Genomic DNA, 12,264 nt, shown 5'->3' with positions numbered 1-12,264 from the left:
TTATAGGATCAAAATCAACTCGAGTTTGTTTGGAAGTGAAATATCTAAACATTCTTAGACATTATGTTCCCCCCACCTAACTATTTAAAATAAAAAAAACCCATTAACTAATATATTACAAATGAACAACTAGTTATGGTTGAGTAGCATATCCAATCTCTACAAGCTAAGTTGGCCAATTTGGTGGAGTGTAGGTTACCTTTCATGCTTTTGTAAAGTCCCATGAATTATTGAATTGTCTGAACATTCATGATATTAATTTGTCATTCTCTACCTCCAAACATCATTTTCATGTTTAAGTTTGTTAATCCTCAATGTGTGAGTAAGTAGATGTTCTCAACACACATACAATAAGGCCTCTAGCTTTGCTAGTTTAGAAATATCTTCCACTTCCAATGTTTTGGCTTCCTTCACTTTTTCTATTTCTTCTCTCATTTTCTAAAGAATTGAGATCTCAACTTTTTTCTATTTCCTCATTATTAATAACATATAGGACATGATTGCATTTGATTTCTCCAAGGACAACTCAGGTGTTCTTTCCCAATTCTCCTTTGAGTGTAACATACTCAAAATTACCTTGTTTCAATACAAAGTTTCTCCATTCCATGTTTTTCCTAAGGAATAAAGCACATTTTTATCTAGGTTCTTCAAAGGATTTTCAGCTAAAAACTTTTCATGCCATTTTTTTGTATTTTTTGTAAGTTGTATATGTGATAACATAGTAGCCCACTTATTCTCCTTTTTTTATTACATTGAGTTTTGTGAGTCCATTTCCCTTGTAGAAGCTATCAAATTCTCTTAAAATTTTCTATATTTAATTACATAATTCTTTCCATGTTTCCTAACCACTCTTTGAATACTCACATAACCATCTTTCCTTTCTAGTTCTAATCTAAGAATTTATGATTGTCAGACAATTTGGGGTTGAATGACTAAGGTCTTTGAGTCAGTGGTTGTGTACTTGGACCTCGAATAGAATCAACATATTCAACCATTTCTCTTAACATTTTATTAAGTTCCTTTTTATTTTTCCCTTCTCATCCTTATAAGAGTCATTTGACACATTTTCTATAGATGCCTCAAAAAGGTGATTACCCATCTCCCTATCTATTAGAATGATTAAAATAAATGAGAGGAGGGGTGAATCAGTTATCCTCAGGTCTAGATGTATCAATTCAACTTTTAATAACTTCAAACAACTTAATCCAATTTATAAACCCACTCAATCAATATAACATATTATCAATAACTTAAAATTCTTGAACTCTCTATTTTGTATATGTGTTGACTAAAAGTAAAATAAACAACTATAAAAATTGCATGCATAGCATAACATTCACACAATTAAATGACACCAACATTTAACACGAAAACCTAATTTCAGAAAAACCACCAAGTAACATGCTACCACTTTTTTTCACTCTTTTGAAGTGAGCTCGGTTAAGAGCTGACCTTGTTAAAGGTTACAAAACACACTGTTAGGTGTGACCCTGTTAAAGGATTTAATTACCCTGTCAAGAGTGGCCTTGTTAGAGGACTTTGAATCATTCCATTAGAATATCACCTTGATTAAAGGATTTACAAATGACTATTAGGCCAACCTTTGTTAAAGTATTTTGATTGCCACAGTGATCAAAATGTAATAGTAGGTTTGATCTATAAAACACAACTCAATTTGCAAATTTAGATCTCCATTCTCTCATCCGGTGGTTCATTGTCTGGACTTCATTATCATTTATATTATTGATCTACTTGGCATCCCTTCAAGCAATCATATTTCACCAATCTTCTTACTTCTCCTCTGTTACTCCACTCTTCATAGGTTCTCCTTAAGATCACCAATTAACAATGAACCAACCTTAGAAAACATCTCTAACGCCTCCTTAAATAAGTAATTTTGATCTTTTTCCTCTTAAACATCATCAGAGATCTTAGTGTTAGGTCAAATTCATTTAATCCTTCCATCATTATGTTATCCTTCTCGATTATGTTATCCTTCTCGCTTCTAGAAACTTCTCATCAAATCCTTGCCATAGATTGGTTAACAAATTCTCATTGTGCATTAAATATGTCAACTCATCAATCCTTATTATCCACACATTTTGACCAATTCAAAATTTCAACTATGTCGGCCTCAGATCTCAAATATTTTATAAATTGTCAACTTGTTGTCCCTCAACAATCACTAAGTTCATATGCTTAGTTACTACTATGTAGCTCGGTCATCATCATTCTATCTTGCTCGACATTCAGTATCCTACTTGGTTGTTACTAATGCTAGGTCAGTACTATAATTTCCTTCATCAACTTACTTAGCTATAGCTATCACTCAACTTATACTATTTGTTCAACTTCTTCTTAAGTTCCTTAATCTTCTACTTCATTGACTGACCAACACTGGTACTCGGTCAAGCTTAGAGTTTTACTCATACATCACTTCACTTGTCTTATTTACTTCATGTAATGATTACACAACACATTATCATATCAATGACTAACTTATTAAGTGCCCATTGTAATTCCCTAATACTTAACTTCTCTCCTCAAACGACTTGACTAGTTCATCTTGCTATCTCCTCTTTTCAAATCATCTTCACCAATCGAATGATATGACACTCTACACTATTAGTAAATATCTTACCAGTAGGGTTCAACATCAATGACAACATAACAATTGTTCCAATTGTAGTTTCCAACACCCATCCACCACACCACAATCTACCTTTTCAAATTAAAAATCTCTAATAGTATGTTCCCAAAGTTCCTCATTTGTAAGGGTGTAGGTACTTCCTGAATCCACCTACCAATTTGATAATTTATTGACATCTTGTGAGTGGTTTTAATCTTTTTAGCTTTAGGAGTAGTTACTAAAATTTTTATCACCATGTCATCTAGAACTAGATAAATGGGAAAAAAATTAATTTTCTTGCTTATATAAGCCTCTAGCCATCTGGGGGTGGAATTAGGCATGCTTGTAGAAGGGGTAGGTTGAATAGGTGCAAGATTCATTAGGATTAGGGGATTGGAAAAGTTTGTGGCATCAACTATATATATGGTAATTTGGTATTGGTAATCCATATCAAGCTTAGCAAATTCTACTTCATTATGTATCATTTCACTTTTATCCTCTTCCCTTGTGTCCAAATCAATTAGTTCTTTCTTTTGTTTGTAGTTATTTTCCTCTTTGCCTTGACTTGGACCTAGTGATTGTAACAAGAGAAGTAATTACTGGGGGATTAATAAACCTCTTCTTAGAAACATGTTTCTTAACTTTATGTTTTGAATCACCCTCAGAACTGAAAAATCCCGACAACTTCTTCTTTGAAAATCTTAGTTACCTCCATGCATCGAGCTCCTTTTGAAAACATATTTGCAAATGGTAACTAAATATTTTTTTCATGCTAATGAATAGCATAAATCTTTCCATTACAAAACATTGATTACCAAAAATCTTATCTACATGTGAGCTTATCACATCATTATTACTTCTCTTTTCATAAGAGTGTTGTGAAGTTCAATTTTTGAATATGATTACCAAAATATTTTTTCCTATTAATCACTATGGCATAAAATAATTCACTTATGCCTTTCACTCAAGAACATAGTGAACTTATCAAACTACTTGAGCCATGCGAACCATTTCAAGGGGTCTCATGGGCTCAAGTGGTTCAAGGGTATTTTCATAACTTATCGAAGGGACATGTAAAAGATTGACCAACAAGAGATGTAAAACATTATAAATAAAGTTCAGTTGAACCTCATGGCATATTTGAACATGTTAAACCTCTTGAACTCAATGAAATAGTTCAAGGGGTTCAATTAGTTCATCATTTTAGAAATGACTCAGAGGATTTTTTACATAGTTATAGGAATGTTGAACTAATTCAACATTTCAATGAGTTCAATGGGCTCAGTGACCCAACACTTTACCTTGCACCAATTTAAAAGACAACTTTACACACAAAAGTTTACAAAAACTAATTAGGGAGTTGATATTTTGATTCGACCAAAATAGAGTTAAAAAAAAACATTTTTTTGGGGGAATAAACAACATCGACTTTGTTTGGGGATTGCATTTGGATAAAATATAGAGAACTTAAGATCTTTGGTTTTGCAATGAGAATAAAAAGGGAGGAATAAGGACTGATCACACCAAAATTAACAAGAAACACACATCACACAAAAACTATAACAACTATATACAAATGGGAAACACATGTTTTTCAATGTTTAAAACATTTTGATCAGTTTTAAATCTTGTCCATCATAGGAAAAGGGAAGGGTGGATCCATCTATATATGCCAATTTAAAAGAGTTATATCTTAGCACCTAGTGTATGATGTAGGATCTCTTGCAAAGTAAATTAAATTTTTCATGGGCACCCTTCAGTTCTTTTATCATGTACCATAATAATATTTCATCTCCCTTGATAAAATTTCTAGGACTTTTTTTGTGAAATATTTCCTTTACTCTTTCTTGATGAGAATTTATTTTTTTGACAATTTTGCCTCACTCCTCTTCTACTTTGCTTAGGTACATGACACATTTTCTAGGGAACTTTGAAATTATTGGTCCTCCACAACACTCTACAAGTAAAGTTGCTAGTTCAAGCAATAATGACACTTGTGCATCCATACCATACACTAACTAGTATAAATCCATTCCAACTGCTTTCTTCCATGTGGATATGTTAGCACACAAATATTCACAAAGCTTCTTGTGCTAATTCTTTGCATTATCACCAACTAGCTTCTTCATAATGAACACAAGATTCTTGTTAGTAGATCCCTACCTACCCATTTCCTTCAGGATGATAGTCAAAAAAATGAGACATACATTTCCATGATGATAACAGAACATCATGAGAATTTGAGAAGGAAAGTAAGTAGCATTATCCACAAAAATATTTAATGGCATACCAAAACATATCATGATGTTTTATTATAAGAAATTGCATACCACTTATGATGTAGTTCTTATTATAGGCATGACTTCTACCCATTTTTTGGCAGTAGTCAATTGTAGTCAAAATATGGTCGTGCCCAACACTAGAAATTGGAGTGAATAGTTTGGTAAAATCTATATCCCACTATCTGGTTAGCTCCTCAACAACAAAAAGTCTTAAAGGGAGGGTTACTAAACATGGCTTCCCAGTAAACAATCTACATTTTTCATCCCACTTATAGATGTCCTTAAACATATCTGGCCAATAATAATAATTTCTTAGAACCTTAAAAGTAGTTACCATTGAAGAGAAGTTCCCACCACATGCCTCATGTAGAAAGTTCTCAAAATTTTTACTTGTTTCTCCTTATCTACACATCTGAATATCCCATTTAACCTCTTTTTATATAGAGGGTCCTACCAAATCACATATTTTGAGGCTTTCAACTTTAAATCCCTCTTTTTCGTAGGGATTAAATGCTCAAGGAAAATACCATAGGTTAAGTAATAACCTATATTAGTAAACCAAGCATCAATTAGATTCAAACATAAGAGCCTTTGGAGTTCATCTTCTTCCTCTTTCTTACTTTCAACAATTAACTTGCACAATTTGTCCCCACGCTAACCTAGTTGGGCAATATCTAGATCATACTCTTGTATCTTTGCTACTCAGGTTGCCCTCTTGTTCATCCCAACCTCTTTTTGAGTGAGTATACCCTTCACATCTGAGTCAACCACAAAAAATATAGAATGAGGTTGGAGGATGTAGTACCTAGACTCTTTAAAAGCTTTCACCACTATGAAGACTTTCTTCTCAATCAATAAATAATTAAGCTTGAATCTTTTCAACGGGATACTTGTGAATGTAATTGCAACTTTTGATCCTGATTTATTCTTTTGCAATAAGATCTATGATAGCTAGTGTTCTCAAGCATAACATTATATGATAAAGTCCTTATTGTAGTTATGGTTTACTAGTGTAGGATCATGTGCAATAACATTTTTGAGATCTCCAAATGTCTTATTTGAAACAATGTTCATGTACCATCTTAAAATGGAAGCACTTAATTTTAAGACCTTTTACCCTCCTTAGTGTGGTCTTGGTCCCCCTCTCTTCTTCCAATCTTGCTCAAATTTATAGGTCATCTCTTATTTTATGCATGACCTTTATAGGTTCTATTTTTATCACCTTTTTGGCCACATCTTTCAGTGATTTCATCATTTCCTATTAATTTTTGCATTTTCCCCAAGACAGTTCACCTTTCCTCTAGATATCCTCGAGTATAGGTCCACCTATACTTAGAGATATTTTTGTTCTAGGGCTTATGTTGCCTTGGGTATTTAAAATATTTTATTATATGCCCCAATTAACTTGATTTGTTTTCAATCATGAAAAATAGTACATAAGGGGGCTTGGACATTTCATTTTCATCAATCATAAACACATGAAACAATCAATATCAAGCCTATGAACATGCATGATACATCAAGCAATCATTTTGAGAATATTTTCCAATGTATTTATTAAGCAATCACCAAGATCTAGCATTTCCTTCTTGCATCAAGCTTCTTCCTTCAAGGTGGTAGTGGATTTTGGCTTCAAAGGAGGGGATCTTCCATTCATTCATTAAATTTCTTCCAATATTCATCAAGGAAGACCACAAGCATTCTCATTCATGATGTTTTGACTTCCATATTTTTCTTTTGGTTTATTTTTATTGAGTCAAGTTTGTTACATTAACATACTAAATTCAATTGTTAGATAATTGTGGGGGTGAATCAGTTATGTTTAGTTATCACATAGTCCCTTCAAACATTTCATCACCATCAAAGCAACATAATCATCAATAAAAAACTTTATACATCCAATCACTTGGCAGACATATCCAACATAAAACTTTACTCATGCATCAACTTCTTTCCAAATTGTTATCAAATTGCTCCTTACATTATCATCTGTCAGTAAATTTCTAGTTATCACCCAGTGATACCTTAGTTATTATCAAGTTGTAGTAAACTATAAAAACATGTAAATAAACTTGCAACACAAATAACATTCACATAATTTTGACACCAATATTTAACGTGGAAACCATGTTAATGGAAAAACCACCTTGGACTAACAACCTAAATTTTTTACTCTTCTGAAATGATCTACGTTAGGATACTACCTTGTTAAAGGTTAAATATACTTTGTTAAAGTGACCTTGTTTGAGGATTTCACCAAAAGATAATCTAGACCTTATCACTAGGACTATAAAGAGTAGCCTAGTTTAAAAGACTTAAAAACACCACTAATCGATGTTACTATATAGGATTTCATAGACTTGTTAGGTCCATTCAAAGCTTTTGAGATTTTTTGCTACAATGGTTAAACAGTAACAATATAAAGTGACCTATTAAGAATAACAACTACCTTTTCTCATTCAGATACATGTTCTTGCTCTTTCTTTATCTTTTACTCAATCAGTTGATTCTATCTTCACAAACTCTTCTTCTTCTCTTCTCTTTGCTCTAATCGGTTCAGTTGGCTAAACACTTATTTCTTCTCCTTCAACAACTTTTCTCTTTATATCATCCTTTAATCACATCTCTTTCAACTTCATTAACTCTTGAACAACTTCACAATGAAATCATCAACCACTTTGAACTAGCAACCTAAAACTATCTTTTTTGTCCTCATTAAATAGATTTCTCAATGCTTCTAGATACTGCCATCTTTTGTCACTTAATCAGAATCACCTATCTTAGGTTTGCAATAGAATTTCTTCATACAATAAATTTATACACATATAGAAAATGAATTTGCATAGAATTTTGTGTCCATCCTTATCCTTTTTCAATTTCCTTTGTCAGATCCTTCTTGATTTTTCTCCATCATTGATCTTGTGACAAATTTTGACTCTCACAATAAACCTTCTTGAACTTTCCAAATTTCCATCAAAAGTTGGCCTTAGATTCCAATTTCACAATTTTGTTCATTTGGATGTTACTTGATAAACATTACATCTACTCAAGGAATATATAACTCGGTTATTAGTAACTTGCTTGAGAAACATGGTGTTCTTCCTCCCTCTTTACAATCACTCAGGCAATAGTGTAGTCACTCAGTCGATACAATCTCCTTTCATTAACCTTGTGACCTAGTTAAGCTTGTGAACTTTAATTATTTTTAACAATACATGATTATTAAAAATCAAACCAATATTACATAATCATTGTCCATTTCATTTAAGTACCCATTAAATACCTTTAATATCAACTTTGACTTCATCACACTTTCTTGAAATCCTCTTCATCAATCAAATTATATGGTACTTTCCTGAGTTAGTATAATGTATATCCAGTTAAGACTTTGACATCAGTGATAATGTAAAAACTAGTATGATTCTTTTACATACATTAATAACATCATCACCTAAAAATCTTCTCATTATCAATTACGATATCAGTGGGGGCTAACATCAATTGCATCTACAAGGGTGATTATAATCCTCATTGTTAGATTCAATTCTACTACTTGTTTGCACTTTCTTTATCATTATTATCACTTCAATTTCAAGGTTATTTCTCAATCTAGGGCTTGACCAAGGTGAGCCCTCTCCTAACAAAAAAAATCAAAATTTTCTTGTGTATAGGAATATGTTACAAGAATTACAAATTTGGATTCAAAAACTTATAGTTAGGAGCTTCTAAGAGAATTGGAGTTGATTTTATATCGATTATCCCAGAACATTATTTTTAGGCCATAAACCTACTTGTATAGGTTGACCTGTACCTAAAGGTCTATTATGTTTAGGGTTTCTATTTTGATCCTAGATTTTGTAATAGTTTCCAACCATCAACTTTTTGAGAAAGAAGGTATATTATGCTATCTTTGTTCAAGGTGAGTCAATTTCTCTCTTTTCCTCTTATGCACTAGATTTGATTTTTTATTTCACTAGGATTGTGTATGTGTTTGGATATGTTAACCCTAGGAAAATTGATTAATTAATTCACTTCAATAATATTTTCAATTGCTAAGGTCAATTAACATTACATGAAAGAAAAAAAAATTGTACTTAGTATAATTTAGGTATAGTATTGGCATCCCTTCATCCTATTTGGGTTTTGTTGATCTAATGTGATTTATATTAATAATTATGTTTGGAAGCCCCTCTTTCTCTTGTATTGAATGACTTAGGTTAAAACTGTTTAACTAATAGACTCACCTCATCTAGTTTACATTAAAAAATTCATTGATGTCATTTTCCTTTCATTGACTTTCATGAACATATTTCTTCAAAGCATCCCCCTCCAAAGGGTAGGTTCTTCAAAGATGGCATTAACCAATCTTCAATGACTCATGACTTTCTTGTACCTTAATAATGCTACTATTTTGGATGAGTCCTTGTATAGGGATAATGGCTACTTGACACAAATTCACAATCCTATTGAGCTCTCTTCTAAGACATTATTATTAATTAAATATTTAACAATTAATTTATGTATACCATCCCCTATAAAATTAATGTAATTAATTAATTATAGTCCAATTAATAAATCAACATGATAACTAATAGTTAGATTATTAATTAAATTAATTGCACAAGGCAAGAGCCTACAACACAATGGTAGGTCTTGGGTTTGAGTCTACTTGAGCTTAACATGTAGTAATAATTAATTTCAATAAATAATAATAATACCTAGTCTAGGCTTCAACCCATTACCTACCAAAATTAACAAGGAACACATATTACACCAAAATTGTAACAACTATATACAAATGGGGGACACCTATTTTTCAATTTGGAATATTTTGGCCAGTTTTAAATCTTTTCCATTATAGGGAAAGGGAAGGGGGGATCCATCTATATATGCCAACTTAAAAGATTTAGATCTTAGTACCTGTTGTATGATGTAGGGTCTCTTCCAAAGTGAATCAAATTTTCCATGGGTACCCTTCAATTCTTTTATCATGTATGATAGTAATACTTCATCTCCCTCCATAAAAATTTTAGGACTTTTTTGGTGAAAGATTTCCCTTACCCTTTCTTGATGATCCATTATTTTGTCACCCATTTTGCCTCTCCCCTCTTCTAATTTGGTCAAGTACATGACACATTTTTCTGGGGAACTTTGAAAGTATTGGTCCCCCACAACACTCTATAAATGAAGTTATTAGTTCAAGCAATAATGGTAGTAATGCATCCATACCATACACTAACTCGTTTGAAGCCATTTGAAATACTTTATTCAATGTGGTTATGTCAACAAACAAATCTTTGCAAAGCTTCTCGTGTGAATTATTTGAATTATCACTAACTAGATTCTTCATAGTGAACACTAGGTTCTTGTTAGTAGATCCTTGCATACCCATTTGCTTCAGGATGATAGTCAAAAGAATGAGATAGGGATATTCCATAATCATAACAAAACATCACGAACTCTTGAGAAGAAAAGTAAGTAGCCCTATCAGCAATAATCTTTACTGGTACACCAAAACATATCATGATGTTTTATTTTAAGAAATTGTATACCACTTTTGAAGTAGTTCTCCTCATAGGCCAACTTCTACTCATTTTTTGAAGTAATCTATTGCAGTCAAAATATGGTTGTGCCAAACACTAGAAATTAGAGTGAGTGGTTTGATAAAATCTATACCCTACTATTTGATTGACTTCTCAAGAACAATATTTCTTAAAGGGATGGTTGATAAATATGGTTTCCCAGTAAACAATCTACATTTCTCAAATTTTTCTACCCACTTATAGATGTTTGTAAACATACTTGGCCAACAATAGTAATCTATTTGAAACTTAAAAGTAGTTACTATTGAAGAGAAGTGCCCTCCACATGCCTCACATGGAAAGTTCTCATAAGTTTTTCTTTCTTCTCCTTATTTATACATCTTAATAAGGTCTTAGTTAACCTCTTTTTATATAGAGTGTGCTAACAAACCACATATTTTGAGGTTTTCATGTTGAAATCTCTCTTTTTCTCAGGAGATAAATGCTCAAGAAAAATGCCATAGGTTAAGTTAGCCTATATCAATGAACCAAGAATCACCTAGATTAAAAATAAAGGTCCTTTGGAGTTCCTCTTCTTCCTCTTTCTTACTTTTAACAATGAACTTGCACAATCCTTGTCCCCACGCTAACCTGGTTGGGCAATTTCTAGATCACACCTTTGTATCTTTTCTACCTAAGTTGCCCTCTTATTCATCTCAACTTCTTTTTGAGTGAGTATACTCTTCATAATAGAATCAACCTAAAAAAATATAGAATGAGGGTGGAGGATGTAGTACCTGAACTATTAAAAAATTTCACTACTACAAAGGCTTGCTTCTCAATCAAGGAGTAATCAAGCTCATATTTTTTCAATGGGATACTATTGGATGAAATTGCAACTTATGATCCTGATTTATTCTTTTGTAATAAGATATTTTACAGATAATATTAGTAGGCATAACATTATATGATAAAGTTATTTTTGTAGTTATGGTTACTAGCGTAGGAGCGTGTGTAATAGCCTTTTTGATATCTCCAAACACGTTCTTTGAAACATTGTTCTTGTACCATCTTAAAATGGAACAACTTTATTTGTAGACCTTTTACCCTCCTTAGTGTGGTCTTGGTCCCTCTCTCTTCTTCCAATCTTGCTTGAAATTCTAGGTCATCTCTTATTTTATGCATGACCCTTATAGGTTCTATTTTATCACTTTTTTGGCCATATCATTCAGTGCTTTCATCATTTCTTATTTATTTTTGCACTTTCCTTGAGACCTCAAGCTCACCTTTCCTTGAGATAACCTTGAGTATAGATCAACCTATTTGAAATATACCTGGAGGTGTTTTAGTCCTGGGGCTCATGTTGTCTTGGGTGTTTAAATTATTTTATTATATGCCCAATTGACTTGCTTTATTTTTTATCATGAAAACTAGTAGATAAGTGGGTTTGTCCATTTCATTTTCATCAATAGTAAATACATGAAATAATCAAGATCAAGCCTACACACTAACATGGGAAATCAAGAAAGCATTTTGAGTAGACTTTCCAAGGAATTAATTAACCATTAGTCAAGATCTAACATTTGCTTCTTGCATCAAGCTTCTTCCTTCAAGGTGGTAGTGGATTTTGGCTTCAAAGGAGGGGACATTCCATTAATTCATTCAAATTATTCCAATATTCATCAAGGAATACCAAAATCATTCTCATTCATGAGGTTTTGATTTTCATTGTTCCCTTTTGGTTTCTTTTTAAAGAAAAAGCTATTACATTTACTTGATTACATACTAAATTCAATTGCATCTACAAGTGTAATTATAATCCTCATTGTTA

This window comes from Cupressus sempervirens, chromosome 2, assembly GCF_028749045.1.
Source record: "Cupressus sempervirens isolate cs-2001-9-10 chromosome 2, ASM2874904v1, whole genome shotgun sequence".
NCBI lineage: Eukaryota > Viridiplantae > Streptophyta > Pinopsida > Cupressales > Cupressaceae > Cupressus > Cupressus sempervirens.
Note: the sequence above shows the minus strand (reverse complement) of the source record.